Source organism: Cololabis saira, chromosome 5 (assembly GCF_033807715.1).
Source record: "Cololabis saira isolate AMF1-May2022 chromosome 5, fColSai1.1, whole genome shotgun sequence".
Taxonomy (NCBI): domain Eukaryota; kingdom Metazoa; phylum Chordata; class Actinopteri; order Beloniformes; family Belonidae; genus Cololabis; species Cololabis saira.
This window is the reverse complement of record NC_084591.1, coordinates 21,577,391-21,593,905: the sequence shown is the minus strand read 5'-3', so window position 1 is coordinate 21,593,905 and position 16,515 is coordinate 21,577,391. Positions and strand designations below refer to the sequence as shown.

The 16,515-nt window shown below is 37.9% G+C and overlaps 2 protein-coding genes across 5 annotated transcripts in view; one reads left to right on the top strand and one right to left on the bottom strand.

Annotated features, from left to right (window-relative positions):
* Nucleotides 1–9,920, bottom strand: part of bmal1a (basic helix-loop-helix ARNT like 1a) — a 38,285-nt gene extending 28,365 nt beyond the window's left edge. For 2 of the 3 annotated variants that reach the window (XM_061721198.1, XM_061721200.1), the window contains exon 1: nt 9,505–9,758. The gene's annotated coding sequence lies outside the window, so the exon portion shown is untranslated. Of the gene's footprint in view, nt 1–9,504; nt 9,759–9,782 lie in introns of those variants that run through there. The other variant, XM_061721199.1, reaches the window with a different exon arrangement.
* Nucleotides 9,921–14,281: 4,361 nt separating this feature from the next.
* The window catches only part of ppfibp2b (PPFIA binding protein 2b), a 90,761-nt gene continuing 88,527 nt past the window's right edge, over nt 14,282–16,515 (top strand). The window contains exon 1 of one of the 2 annotated variants that reach the window (XM_061721192.1): nt 14,282–14,509. The gene's annotated coding sequence lies outside the window, so the exon portion shown is untranslated. The remainder of the gene's footprint in view (nt 14,510–16,515) is intronic. The other variant, XR_009782697.1, reaches the window with a different exon arrangement.

The following is a 16,515-nucleotide window of genomic DNA, read 5'->3' as shown; positions in this document are numbered from 1 at the left end:
GCTAAGCTGTTGATTATTTTTTCAACTCATCGATTGGTCATCAAATATTTGTCATGCCCTCTGCATGCCTAACCGTAGTGCTGCGGAGGAAAAGAGAACTCGCCACTTGCAGACAGACTGTAGAAAATACAGGTAGAAGATTAAAGAGAAGCTTCATACTGCATCCACAAAAAAGCCACAACTGTTCATTGACTTCTTAAAATGTTAGACCACCCACATAATGAAAACAGGCTCCCCTCCTCCCATTACAGAACAGAGTCACAATTATGGCAGCACGAGAGCCATATGCTGATATTTATTTACAACATTTTTTACTGTAAGTGTAGAGAAAAACACACTGAAATCAGTGGCACTCTCCAGTGTCTTGGGGTTCGATGATGTTCAAATATGACTGTGAGAAAGTTCTGCATGGAATACAACCTACAATTTTGATCCTTCCAACTAGTCACCTGTGATTCACTGAAATCATACACCTCTGTGCCACTTGCTTCCGAGCATTTAAAATCGTACAACACTACAAATAACCTTTACTTTCCATTTCTCCTTTCCCATTGCGTTTTTTAAAACAGAAAAACACAGTGGGGTTGTTTTTAGCTTTCCCTTTCTTCTGTTATTATGCTTTGGTCTTCAGGCAGAAAAATGGTAAAATACCTCAGATTTATTTTTTTAATTTGGCTCTGAAACACAAAGCTAAACAATGAAAGACATATGAATCTTACAAAACTACACCAATGAACAAGTCTACAACTACTAAGCAATCCGTCTCACATTCAAGCGCCAAGAAATCCCAAAAGTCTCCATCAGCACTACTTAGAAACAGGGTCCTTCATTATAAAAGTGAGATGAAAGTGCAGCTTCAGTACCTGATACACAAGGTTAGAAATCACAAGACAGCTAACTAAGATAAGACTTATTAGCTTAAGATATCTCAAAATAAATTTGACAAGTTAAATATACATTCTAATTGACAAAATATTGTAGATCAGCAAAGTTTATGTAACATATCGGTAGCTTAAAGGAGAATAATTATGGCATCTAATACCTATTTTAAACAGGCCTTGAATGTCTTAAAACAAGCTTTTGATTTTTTTGGCTAAATAAATTAGAAATTCAGCCTCTGAGCCATGTCTGCAGCGTCCCAACCTCATTATCTATGTGGGATTCTGAGTGGGCGGGGAGGCTATGATAATGAGGCTCTGTGCTGATTGGCTGCCTGAATGACACGTAGCAGGGGAGGGCACAAAGTGTTGTTTTTTTACAACCAACAACAGAGCAATTCGCATTTCTAGCTCGAACAGACGCCATCACGACACACCGCTACGAAAAAATGGCGGAAGCTCGAGCCGGCGGAGTTGTTGTTGTTCCGGCCAGAGTTAGTTGTGGGCGTGGTTTCACACATCGGAGGCCAACCTATGTAAATCACGCCCGTCGTCACATAACGACGGGAGCAGAATCTGAACGGCTCGTAGATCCACATCAGACTGGATGGCTCATCCAGGCGGCTGTACAGACACTGCAGAATTTGGTTGCTTTCCTCCTTCTCTGAGTTGGCAGGCTGAGGGGAGACCACTTTATATATGTTAAAGCAAGAAAAAACGTGTTTTTCATAATAGGTCTTCTTTAAGTTAATTGGGTGCCGGTGCCAAGTCAGTGTCGCTAACTTGAGTAAACTAATTGGTAGCATTAAACTGTTAATTTTAACATTAACATTTAGCATTAAAGTGTGAATTGTGAGAGGGACTTTTCAACGATGAATAGGATAAGACATTTAATAATATATCAGACACAAACCAGAAACAGTTTCAAAATGAGTAGGGTGTAGGACATTGATGGAAACAATCTCATTATTGTTTCTATTTGTAGTTGAAGACTGACTTTAGAACCTGGCAGCTGTATGGCTGCTCAGCGTCAACAAACCAACTATTGAAGAATTTCCATACAACAGAGCCTTAAAGCTGTTTTACAAAAAAAAAACAAGACAAATCCAATGTCCCGAGTCTGGGTGCAAACTTTGCCACTGATTCTCCGTAAAGGAATTATTATTTATCGTTTTCATTTGTATCGTTTTATCCATTTAGTTTTACATTCATCCTTGAAAATGCCATTTTCAACTGGTCGTTCAATAAATAGTTTGCAACAGTGAAATCTGGTGTCAAGTGTCATTTCTTTAATGTGCAGTGACTCCCCGGAGAGCCTGCCCCCACTGCTGAAAAAAATTCTAGAGGAAACACTGAGTGGTTCCAATATTTTGATTCTTTTTTGCATGAAAGATATGATTATATACTGTACCATGCGCTGCAGCCACTTCACTGATATGCAAGACTGCTTAAACACAAATTACACCTCTCTTTCAGAATAGTTCAAATATGTTACAGATAGTTGTATTTTCACTAAAATGAAAGCGCAACAATGAGCCACAATCCAGAGGTCATCAAAACATTTCACCAACTATTCAGAAGAAGTCAAGTTTGTCACTATTTGCAGCCAACTGTAAACGTAGTGTGCAGTGACCGTGTACAAAGTGCGAGACCATAAATAAAAGATCTGCTATCTTTTGTGTTGGATGGGCATCATCACTTATCCTGTCCCACAATCGCATTGTTCAGTCCATAGTGTCATGTGTTTTGTCACGGTGGTAGATTTAACCCGGATAGAGGCCAGTTGTTGCTTCACTGGACTGCCGGCATCTGCTTTGTGGAGGTTTTAACACAATATATCCAAAGTGAAACCCAGACTGGAGTCTCGGGTTTCTCCTCTTTCTAAATTAAACCTGGTTTATGCTTCTCCGTCAATCAATGACATCACAACACAGAGTCTCTGCGTAGACATGACACCCCCCATCTGGAGCTCAACTTGCACCTTTAAAATTTTCTGGGAACACAGACGCCACACAGATCACAAGAGCTGATTGGTCTGCTGTACTGCATCATTTGCACTTGTCCATTCTGCTACATCCTTTGAATAACTTCTCTTTCAGTTGTGATGCAATATTTGCAATAAAAGCATTCACAGCTCCTAATCGGCTAGAAACCATCTCTCATAAAAAAATTAAACTGAAAGGTAAACGCTCAACTAATGAAATTCATGTGATTTCACAAAAGATCCCTCCAAAACATGATATCATTTTGGTGGTGAATTGCCTCACGATTCTCAATGCAGAACTTTGAAGGGTAAACAGCGGCGTCAAGCTGACAGCATTGCCTTTGCATCGAGTTGATGGAGAAGCAAAAGCCAGGCTTAAAAGTGAACTTTTAATACAATGCACAAAGTAAAACCCGAGATGGAAGTTATTTTTTCCTTTGTGACACTCAGTCTCCTCCTAAGAATGTGAGGTTGTGTTTGGTTGAAAGGAAAAAATGTACTTTTGTGTTTCTTTGCGAATAGTGAATAAGTGCAAACAATTACTGATGATGAATGTTCCTTAAACCACAGTCTGTCATTTGTTTAACCTCTGAAACTACTTCAAAAATATAATCAAAGTTTTCGACCAATAATGTCTAATATAACTTGCTGTACTGTAATGGTTTTTAATAAATAAATATTGGAAAAAGAAAAAAAGTATAATGCAGGAAACAATGTTGAAAATACAGTGTTGGTTTTGGTATCTATAATCTAGAACATTTCCAATGCTTTCCAGCCTTAGTGATATAATGTGATGCTGGGAATTCATTTCCAGTTTATATTAGTTTGCAAAATAAAGTAATATTCTTAAAAAAGCTGCCAAGTAGCCTGAAGCACTTTGTTCTGTAATTTGTCAATGGGAGAAGAACACAAGCTCATGGGAACCTGTTCATGGTGTTTTTTTTAATGAACAGACAGTTATATTTCAGAACACTGTCAAATACAGTTCTTAAAAATCTAAAACAATTTGATAAAATCTGATAAAACTCTGAGCAGACCAATATCAGATTATGACAATGAGTCTTTAAAAGAAAAACATTGTGTTCCAGCGAGGAAAAAAAACAGTTCTTACCAAAGACAAGTCAGTTGGAGTTTTTGAAACAACTTACAGTAGCACTGAAATAAACCTTTTTTTTTAAACTGTTAACTGAATAAAGTAAACCGTATTGTAGCTTCCCAATTTCTTACAGTTTTTCTCTTTATGCTGTATGTGACCTGCCTATCTGGTGGAAAGTTGTTTTTGACTTTTCTATCATAAGCATATGGTCATTAATTGAAGCAATATCCAGCCCTTATCAGGTCATCTAAATCAAGAAAATATCCTGCTTTATTTAACTTGGCAGAGCTTCTTAGTGGTGATTGGATCTTACTGGCAATGTTAGTCAATCCTCTTCCAAAAAGTTCTGGATATACTACTTTTACAATATTTATTTTTAATATTTAACCCATGACAGCTTTTGTAAACAACAGGTCAGTAGATAAGATGAAATGAGGTCATAGCTCCTCAAACACAAATAATTTTAGCTGTATGATTAATATAAAAAGGAATTACAGCAACCAGTCTGCATACTCTATGTGCATTGTGTGTGAGTAATACATATACATTTATATATACACACACACACTTCTAAATATACTCTTAAGACTGAAATGACTAATTCGATGTTTGGAAACAGAGCTGAATGGGATGAATGATGCCAAATTTTAGTCTCCGCAGCAGTAATGGAGCTACAAGTGCCAGCAAGCAGACTTAGCATTAAGATCAAAAATGGAGGGGAAAGCTTTTTCCGGTGATCATCTCTAAAGCTCAAGTGTAGTTGGAGTGTGCACATTTCCTTGTTATTTTCTATGGAAACCAGCTGAAATTATTTTCCAAATTAAGGTTGTGGGCAATATTTTACTTTTTTTAACCATTAGTCCTCCATCTACTCTTTACCAGGCAAATTACCATATTTGGTCACTTCAGTGGCTAATACATACAATGAAAGATTCAGATTTGTATGGCAAGACTACACAAAAAGTAAAGCAAGACTACACACACACACTCAAATAAAATGTAAAAAAAGATCAGTATCATCCAATAATTCCATGATGTTTGTCTTATATACACATACACACACTGTATATACAGATCTCACAAAACACACCAAAATTAGTCATCTGCGTTTACCCCATCACTAGTTCCACTCCGGTGCCTGGCAATAATTCTGAAACTATGACAAGGTACTGCTTTCGGGGGCTGGTGATTTTCACTGAACTGAACTCTCTTTGTTTTCTCTATGCATCTCCATAACTCTCTGTATTTCATCCTGGGAGACTTCTCTTCAAAACAAGGAAGAACATGATATTGACTTCAAAGTAGATGGACAAAACATCTTTAGTTTTGGACAAATTATTGTTACTAATACTGCCACTACCGCTGTTCCAAAAATGGTGAACAGAAGACGAAGGCAGCAGATGGGCATTCAAATGATTATTCAAAGGCAAAGCCCTTATGTAAGGCAGTAATGTATAACGATGAAGTGGTAACATAGCACATTTACATCACATAAATGAGGCAAAAAACAGCTGGCAACTAGGTTTTGATGGCTTTGGATTGACGGACCACATAATATCCAGTAATGCAGGAGATGTGTAGATATGCGTTTCCATTAAACCTGTGTACTAAACTGAATTATCCACACATCTGGAAAAACTACCTAATGTAAGCATAAAAAGGTTCTTGCAAAAATCTGACAGTTTTTTTCCAATTCTAGACATTTCCATTAAGGGTTTCTCCTTTGGGATACTTAGGTTTTGCACAATTCAAGTGGTAATGGAAACTCACTCAGTACACTTACATGCACATATAAATCAATCTATTGGCAATAATCGAGCTAAGGATTTAACCAGAGTTTCCCTAGAAATCTGAGTAAACATGCGCGGGAAGAGAATCAAATTATAGATTGAGGTGCATTCGACTCCTTTCAACGCCCTTTCACGTTAGCATTCTTCCGGTTAGTTAGAACAATTAGTAAACATACGCGGCACATTTGATGCTGACGTAGAAAGACAACAATAACACGGGAATATATGGATGCAAACGATGCAGCTGCTCTCTTCTTCTGCTGCTACTGTGTTGTTGTCATGCCATGACTGCAATTCCCGCTTTCGTGGTATCAGCACTTTTGGAAGGGGGGAGTCCCAGGCCAGTCAATACTTCAGCTAGCCATGGTTCGCGTATACATGCCGGAATAACTAATAGCCCGATTTCAAGAACTACAGTTCGGTTCAACTACAGCCCGACTAAGGTGTATACATGGCTTTTAAAACTTCAATATCAGTGGGACTAAGGCAATAATTCGACTGTCTCTTAATGAATGTAAACGTACTGACTGAGAATTAAGTCTATGGCAGAATCTCACCAAAATAAAGTCCTGCACTATAGAGAATGAATTACTCATATACACCATGTTTATTTTGAACAGAAATACACCACCTACATTTCTTTTTGAACTTAAAATGATCCAAAAAGTCCAACTAAAAAAAAAAAAAAAAAAAAAACTGTAAAAAGCCAAACTGCAGACTTGCCAAGTTACCAACTGTGTTAATTGAAAAATGCTAATTTTCTGTGTCATCTGTGATTGCTTACTATTTCTAAACAGAAATTGTCTCCCCTTTTTTTCACTTTTGTTAGACAATGAAAATACCAGACTATCCGATTTTTCTCATGCAAAAGCAAGGCAAAACAGTATCCCCTTGAAAGTACATGATATAAAGGAATAATGCCCCCCCACCCCATCCCTACGTTTTACAAAATCATGCAAAATAAGGTTAAACTGGTGATTTGATGGAAGTACGGTAATTTTAGTTGGCCCACACCAACCCCTGTACACTGTAGACATGATCTAGTAAGGAAGCTGATATCTAAATGGCCAGAATGCACAAAAACACCTGTGTGGACCTGAAAGGTTGTGTCCTTCATTATAAAGCTTTAATATCCAGGTTACCTTATTTGCTTGGATTGTTGCTTGGGTGGTTGTTTAAAACAACCAATGCCTAGTGTTTAAAAATCTTATCTGTTGTGCCTATGCCTGCGCACTTTATATATTTCACCGAGGGAAGTGGGAAACGTCCTCTCGATTCCTTGTATGTCTGACATGTGAAGAAAGAAACGACAATAAAGCTACTTTGACTTTGACTTGACTTAAAGAAAGTGCTTGGCTTATTTTTAATCAATACTAAGCTGAGCAGACAGTCAACATGAAATGAAAAACTAGTTTTCATCTGTAACTGTCTCTTGTCCGTGGGATGTGCTGCTGCAGCAACTTGAGCAGAACTCCCTTCACAAATGAAATCTGGGATGTCAATGGGACCTTCCTGGTTAAACAACGGCTAAATAAATAAATAGAAAACAAAGACCGAAACACAGTCTTCGACACTAACAGGCAGACCATACAGAAAGAGATGTATTAATTGCATTATGCTACAAGAGTCTTTCAAAATAAGTCTGATTCATAATAAGGTCCCATGGCAATTCATAATTATCAATAAGTAAAGACAAATGAATCTTATATTAAAGCCCAGAGTAATACAACTGAAAAAATTAATACATATAGGTTTTGAATAAACTAATGATCATCATCTACTGCTCCAGACACACACCAAAATATATATATATATATACACATCACTCCACTTGGCTTTCTGAATGACTCACCAACTTTCCAAATTGAGAAAGAAAGACAGAAAAAACAACAACACATAATTATACAACATAAATCACGATGAGGGGGGCCAGGCTGACCACATTTTCCCCAACAATTATTCTCAACTTCTCCCTTCTCAATAACCTCTATGCTGTTTTTTAAATTAAAGTTTATTTAAGCAAAAACCTGTGATTTATCATTTTGCCATCCAATATCACCAGCTTTCTTGAATCATGGCAAATGCGTCTCAACAAAACCATTGTAGCAAATATATCACTACTGATCAACACTAAAATATGTTCCTAAGTTGCATGAAAACTAAAACAAAACAACCTGCTTATGCTGGTCTGCGGTTCAGCTCAGGTGTCTAAAGTATTGTAGTAGAAATAACTGAATAGTTTTCTCAATTAAGAACCCAACAAATATAAAAAGTTAAAATAAAATAAAAAGTTAAGCCGGTGCCATACATTTCAAACAAAGCCTCCTACTGTGGAGAGTGTGACCCCCCCTCATAAGTCAGTGCTGCTCCTGGGAACATCGTGAACTATTTGACATCACATTGTTAGACAGACTCAACCACGAGTCAACGCTGTTCCTGCTCAACACAAACAACACGGAGAGGGCTGGGAAACACAGCCTTAAAAACATGTCTAACGCCTTCTGGCATGCTCTGCGGGGGTACCAGACAGACAGATCTACATCCCACCTGCTAATAATGACAACCTCGCCGTGAGGTTTCATAACCAGACGTCATTTCGACATCGCCGTTTAAAAGGCTCAGCCCGGTGTTATGCCGATCCTTGCTCCCTGCCGAGAAATGCTACTTTGTGGTTCTGCGCATGCGCACAGCAACAAAAAGGTAGAAAACCCATCAGGTAGCATTTTTCGCAGCAGAAATCGGCAGAACACCGGTGTTCTGTAGATTTCTGCTGCTTTGCCAAAAAATGCTTCCTAATGGTTTTCTACCTTTGCAGAGCTACAATTTTACTGTTTTACTCCCTAGCCCACTTCCTTTCCCCCCCAAGTGGTCCTTGTCTCTTGCCAGGCCGTGATTGTAAATAAGAATGTGTTCTTAATGACCTGCCTGGTTAAATAAAGGCGAATGACTGAATGAATATCAAATACAGCGATAGAATTGTTGTTTTTTCTCTCTTTATCGTATAATGTTCACAAAGTGTAATGCAATTCATGTCATGGATCGTGTATTTTGAAGGATCAAATACTCAACCTCCAGTCACCAATCCTTTATCAAATTCCATGGCCCTCAACTCTGGAACTGTTTAGATAGATCTCTTAAATTGGTGTCATCCTTAAAAATGTTTAGGACCAACTTAATGGGGTATCTTTTATATAGACAAAATTAACAGGCTATTCGTACTAAAATGAAATTGCCATTTCATGGATATTTTTTGTTTGGGTGTTTATTGTATTTTTCTTTGTTTCTTTTACCTTTTCTTTTCCTTTCTATTCTTTTTCTATTGATTGATTTGTTTTGGTGATTTTGTATTGAGGGGGAGGATTTTCTATAAGCCCTTCGGGCTTCTTTTCCTCTCCTGCACAAATTATTTGTCCTTGTATGATAAAAAATGTACTGTTGTCATTGTGCAAATAAAAAAATAATAAAAAAAACATCCCATATTATCAATTTAGCGTGGCAATCAAACTTTGAAAAATCGACTGCGCGCATGCGCAGAACCACAAAGTAGCATTTCTCGGCAGGTAGCAGAAATTGGCAGAACACCGGACCTGCGGGGGGATGCTGTGGGAGAAACCGAGCCCCCAGATCCCCCCCACCAGGGCCTGTTTACAACCAGCCAGCCAGCTCTGGCACTGGCAGTACACTTAATCTTAGGTCACGTTTGTTATTCCTCTAGAGTCTTATTCCCCCCCAGCAGCACCGAGGGACGGGACTTACCTCTGCCCCCCTGGCGGGTCCGAGCCCCGGGGATTACTGTCAATAGTCACAACCACAGAGGGGTGAAAAGGGCGTTTTTTTTCTCCTTCTTGTTCTTCCCTTTAAATTCGCCTCTAATGAATAAAAGCAGCCCGTGCGGCTGGCTCAGGTTAGCATGTAGCCGCGGCTGCCGTGACCGCAGCGCCGGCGGCGTCCATCACCCACTAATGCCCGCACAAACCCCGCACTAACCCGCCTAACCCACCGCGGCGGGGGCTCGCTCGCAGTTCAATACTCACAAAAGAGCCAATGAGAACGGTGTATCCATTGAAATCTGCTGGTAATACGCGATGGCAAACACGCAGGACTGTGACATAAACGATTTTCAATCGGTGACCCACTTTCTCTTCACCGTCATGCCTGTCGGACCACTAACCTAGTTTCTCGACCAATGGCGTCGCCGCGCTGAGACTAGGTATCGTTTCAGCCAATCAGGTGCGAGTACAGCCTAGGAAAATATGACTGACGTGTCGGTCGACCAATGACTGATGGGTTAGAACGGAATGCAGAGGCCACTTGTGTGTGAGCGTGAAAAAAAAAAAAAGAAAGACAGAAAGAAAGAAGGAAAAACAGTACAACACGAGCTGGTGCTGTGCCCAGTAACCTTATTCTGGTTTTCCGGCACTTTAAATAGATTTACAATGATCAGGGTGACGCTAAGGGTTACGTTAAGGATGAGTGAGGGGGGTAATGAGGTGTATTAATTTATTTACATTAGCATTAAAAATATGTTTATATATAGGCTAATGCAAATAACTTTGTTTTTATTATACACTATATTCTTTGTCATTTGCAGACTTTTACAAAGGCGGCAGTTTTTTAATTAATATGTTTGATGTTGTGTGCTGTTTTATACATGTGCAGACCACTTCATTAGTTATATCTTGTACCGTTAACAGCTAATATAAAGACCATCAATTCAAAAATGGTAAACCTGAGAGTATTAATGGATAAAAAGACAGAGAAAATTCTGATAGTAATCCTCAATATCAAAAATTCAACAATGTGCTACAAAATGTTCCTAAGAGAGATCTTGACCTGTGAACATCAGTGTACATTCATCATGCTTGTCTCCTATTTCTTCCACATCACTGACTTCTGGTGTCTGCTGAGTGTATTTCAATAAAGTGATCTCATTGTCATGTCCAATAAACCACTTTGTGGCATAGTACATTATATTATTGGAAAAAGCCATTAAAAAACGGTTACACTGAGTACATAAAGAGATGGACATGGTGATCACCAACAGTCAGGTGCTATGATGTATATAGGGTATGCTCAGTTGATGAGATGGTTGAGTATAAAAATCCCTGTAAATCAGCAGTTACTGAAATAAAGAAAATCATATTTCTTCCCCAGTATTCTGATTTGAACTTGATCAGCTTGTCTTGACATTTTTAACTGGGTATTTTTATATTTACCCAATGTAGGGATGAGAAGCTGAGAGCTTTGAGTCCTGTTGTTTGTGGCTATATAGTTAATACAAATTAAATGGACCATTTGTAAAAATGTTCCTGCAGTTGAGGGGAGTTCATGATGATGATTATAAGTTTTATTTAGGATGTTCAGATATAGACTGATGATTAAATTATTTCAAGTCAAAATGACATTCTTAATCTTTAAGACAAAAAAGCAAGAGGTCTTTGGTGCGAATGTCTTCATTTAGTCCTGAGTCTTTTGAATGTAAATCATGGTAATAATCATACACATAAGCTCAAGGCATAAATATGTCACCCTGGTTATTTGGTTTAAATTCTATACTAAGTTTAATTTTCACTAGCTGCTTCTTCTTGCCATCAACAATCTTTTGATAGAAATCCTTTAAAACATTTGAATCTTTTTAGTATGTGAAAATCAAAACTGGACAGTTTTTAAGTGCTTATATATGTGTATTTTAAAGGCATATGGTTTATATCAGGACTTTTGGAAGAGGGCTCCAAAACTTAATGTGAAAGAGTTTTGTGTGTTTATGATTTTTGTTCTGTCTGGTTAAATTTTTTGTCATTTTCGCTCAGTATACATTCAGAATGTCGTCGTTTTGGACCTGAAGTTTCTAGTCCAATTTAGATGGGAGTCTGTGGGTCGGTGGTGATTTGAAACTGGCTTTAGACTCTGCAACACTAGTGTTCTTGCAGGCATGATTAAATGGCAGAACTGGGCTTCGGTTGTTGTTCCTACACATCTCAGAACATGTTTACCCTCAGCTGCAGCTGACATTTTGACCCAAATGCAGGGCCACAGATGGAATTAATGTAGAAATAAAATTGGCTTTACTAAAAAGGAAAAGGAAAAAAAAACAACTCTGGGGCTGCAGTGGCAGACAAACAAAATGAGAGGCAGAAAATAGGTCTTTGAGGGAAACAATAATAATGTGCAACGAACAAAGACGAGGAGCAGGACTTGAACAAAGGAAACCTCGGGGTAGTTTTAAAAACAGAAGAAGTCTATATGTATAATAAGGAGGACCAAAACTGACATAATTCAAAATAAAAGCAGAAGTATATATATATATATATATATATATATATATCTTTTTTTTCTTCCTTTTTCCTTATATGTGCACTTGCATCAAGAAATGTGTATATTTTGTTTAAGACTATTGCACAACCTAAAGACTAAAGACTAAAACTAATAATAATAATGTCTATATTTATACATTTATACACTAGCTTCTTTGTTGGTTTTATAATGTCCTTTCGACCACCCCTACACCACATAACATTAATGGATCATTTTAGAAATTCACCCATCAGACAATATTCAGTCTTCAGTCAAGCTGATTGTGTAAAGAAAAAGGTAGTGACAGCAGCATTACACATACACTTCAACCAATGTGAGGGGTGTGTATGTTTATCCCAGTGTGTCAGCGCCGGTTGCGCAATAGTCTTGATTTTGGCCCGATCCTGCTTCTTCCTGTTTATTGACCAATAGCAGAGGAGCTAGACCAAGAAGACCCGCCCTCCTCATTTGCATAATGAGGCAGAAATGCATAAGGTAAAGTAAAAAAGAGGAGACCAGGGAATGTAAAAACAAGGAGTGCATGTATAAGGAAAAGGAAAAACATTTTTGTCGACAAAATGCATGTATAAGGAAAAGGAAAAGGAAAAGCAAAATGTATATATGTCTGCTTTTCATTTTAATAATGTCAGTTTTGGTATACAAAGGTATACATATAAGACTATTTATTTAAAGGGAGACAACATTAGGTGGATTAATCGTCATAGAAATATATGATATTAATTGTTACCATCATAAAAATCTAGAGGTTATGGAAGTAAATCAATACCGTAAAAATCATATTGATTGAAGCGCGGTTGTTCAGTAGGTACATATTTTCAGATGGTTGCAGTTTTGTCGTTTTCACCGCTAGATGGCAGTGCCGATACAAAGAAAAGAGATTTTAAATTCAGCCTGTATGATTATTTGTTGCTTTCTTTCTCTCATTTTTGGCGTGTTTATGGGTCACTCCTCCTTTCTTTGTTTTTTTCTTTTTTATCTAACATAAAGTCACTATAAGAGCAGGTGTGTAGAAGGTGAAATAGCATATCCCAGCTTGTTGTCGGTTACTTTGCTACCTTAACTGCTGTCAAATAAATGTTCTTTGCAATACATTAGGAACAGATAAATGTTTATGACTTATTTCGTTGCCTTCGTCCTGTTTAAGACTTTAATAACCATGTAAGCAACATATAAAGCTGACACTATCTGAAGATGCCAGTGGGACAAGCAAGCAACTACATTAAATTGGATGATATAATATAATCAGTACTGGAGTTGAGGGGGGGTGAGATAAAAATGGTCAAAATCATCCCCCCTGTAAAACTGCCATCCCCCCTTTCCATCCCTTATGTCATTTCATCAATGAATGTGGTTTTACTGCTATTTCAACATTTAGAGTCATCACCAGAAAAATAACACCAGAAAAATAACTTATTTGACAATTTTCACCTGTTTCAAGTAAATTTTCACTTGAAATAAGTAGAAAAATCTGCCAATGGGACAAGATTTATCTTCTCATTACAAGCAAAAAAATCTTGTTCCACTGGCAGATTTTTCTACTTATTTCAAATGAAAATCTACTTGAAACAGGTGAAAATTGTTGTTTTTTCCAGTGATGAGTCTTGTTTTAAGTGTAATGAGATTTTTTTACTTAAATGAGACATTTTAACTAGAAAAAAGACAAATATTCTTGTTAAGATTTTGAGTTTTTGCAGTGATCCATTTTACTTATCCTGTGAAGGACAGAGTCATATTGATAAGTTCAGAAAACTGTTTTTTATTGTTGTGTTTTGATGTATTTGATGTAAGCCCAGTGGATATAAAGTTTACAGAAGGCTGCATTTAACTGCTGCTATGTCATTCCTGCAGTATTTCTGCAGGTGTTTTTGTCAGTGCTATTATTTGTAATATATTATATTATTTGTAATCAGCACAAATGATCTGTCCCCATATGATAAAATCCACCATCCCCCCTGATTGTTTTTTACAACTTGAGTACTGAATATAATCCACACCTGTTGCCTGTTACTGAACCTGGCGAAGCTATAATTTTGAAATGATTTATTCATATACACTTTTTTATTTTTATTTTTTTACCTTGGTAGAATTAATAGTATATATTATTAACGATAATGTAGATTTGAAAGTTTGAAGGCGAGTGTGTGGGAGCGCATGTGTTCCGAGGCGCCGTGAACGCACCGCGGCCGTCACATGGCAGGTGGCCGCGCGGAGGAGAGCTGGCGCTGCAGCGCACTGCACTACAGGAGAGCAACAACTGCGCTCAAGTCTGACACTTTTTTATTTTTGTTTTGTTTTATTTTATTTTATTTTGGAAGGTAACGCATGTGTGCGCGGGAGGGGAAGACTCACGTGAGTTTGCGTTTTGGTGCTGACTTTATTATATCGTTTCTACCGCAAACCTAATTAAGGGATACGTATCGATAAAGGTCCAGACAAGTCGCCCTTCGTAAGTAAGATGTTAATTGAAGGTTTTTCCTCTCTGTGATGCACGTTTTTTTTGTGTGTGAAAATATATTTAACATGTATTTAATATACAGTTTGGGTGGGTACAGTTTTGAATATAAGTTAATTATTGTAGAATATAAAAAGTGCAAACATTGGGTAAGTTCATGAAACTGCTTTTTTGAAAATGTTTGACACTTCCTGAATAACACTTAAAAGCAATTATTATAGGAGGCTTTTTCTCTCTCTCTGTCTTTCCTTCCTGGTTTAGTGGTTTAGCTGCTGAAATGATTTTTATTGAGACTCAATGCGTGGTTTTCATAGACAAAACTTGACATGACTAAACACTAAATTATAAGAGACACTCAGGGTATCGATCAGCTAGAGTCACGTGACACCATATAATGTATGTGGAAGGCAGGAATTGGCTCTGAGAAAGGAAAAATTATACTTAAAAAAAAGCAACTATATATATATATATATATATATATATATATATTGTGACTGGTGTTTCTTTGCTTGCTCGGTCATACACTGTCAGCTCGGAGCAATTAAATGATGTTTACTCGCACAGACACATGCTGAGTTAATGCAGATCATCAATTTCTGACAGCATGAGTTAAAGGGGGAGACAGAGGGGCTGCTGATGGGCTAGCAGCAGAATATGAAGGCTGATGTGTGGCTCCCCTCTACTGAAGCATCTGCTGTATCTAACGCTGCACAGTGAACACACACACACACACACACACACACACACACACACACACACACACACACACACACACACACACACACACACATCAGAGAGGGGCGACTTGAGAGAGCTGAAGTAGCGCCTCCTCACTCAGTGCATACAGCAGGCCGGTGCCGCTTTTCTGTTGCAAATCTCATTTAAAAGGGAGTGAGTTGAAAGGCATAATTTCCACTGACGACAGTGAATCGATTAAGGCTCCTCTGGTCGGTAGTACCACTTTGAAACAGGAAAAATGAAAACAAAAGTCTGGGTGAAGTAGCAATTAAGCCTTAAATAATGGTAGTAAATGTTTTTTTAACATTTATGAAACTGTTTGTTTTGACAGATCCATTTACTGTACCATTTTGGGTCCATGCCATGTATATGTTCTGTTATCCACACACACACACACACACACACACACACACACACACACACACACACACACAATGTGGATGATGATGATGATGGCACTCATCCCTGTGATCAAAGCAGCTTGTGTAATTCCAAGAGCGTTCATTTTCTCTGTAGCCACCCAGGATCAGATTATTCCTCTGTCATCTTAACTGCTGCTGCTCGTCACACTGTGAGTGTAGCTCAGCAGAGGTAATGAGGTAATCCAATGATGCTGCATGACAGATGCAAAAGAAGAGAGGGAGATGATGAGAGAAGATAGAGAGGTGAAGGATAGATTAATGCACAGAAAAGGGAAAGAAGGAGGAATGGGAGAGGACGGGGAAAGCAAGGAAAAGACCAGGGAGACAAAGTCAGGCTGTTAACTGTTGAGAATAATAATCCTCTGTATGAATGCTGAGGGAGTGGAGTAAAAGATGGGAACAGAGATATATTTTGGGGAAAATGGACATAAAAATGAAATAAGTAGATTATTAAGGTTCATTTTGAGTCGGCTGTTAAGGGGGGGAAGGAAATTAGAAAGCGTTTGTTGACAATAGCGGTGGATAGAAATGGCATGTTAAGTTATGTTGCTGTGAGAGAAAAAAAAGGAGAAATTCGTTCTTGCCAGTCCTGGCATTACAGGATTTTGAGAAGAGAAAGCAGATAAGAGCAAAAATTAGGTTTAAAAAAAAAATATATATATATATTTCTTTGCGTAGTATATGACTGTCACCACTGGTCCCAGAGCTCAGTGTGCACGAGGCGACTTACAGCTGTCGCATGCAACAAAAAAAAAGTCCTGCGTTGGTGGAAACACTTTAATGTGTAAAAATATAGAGCTAGTGTATTGTATTAAAGCGAAGTAGTGTGACAACTGAAGA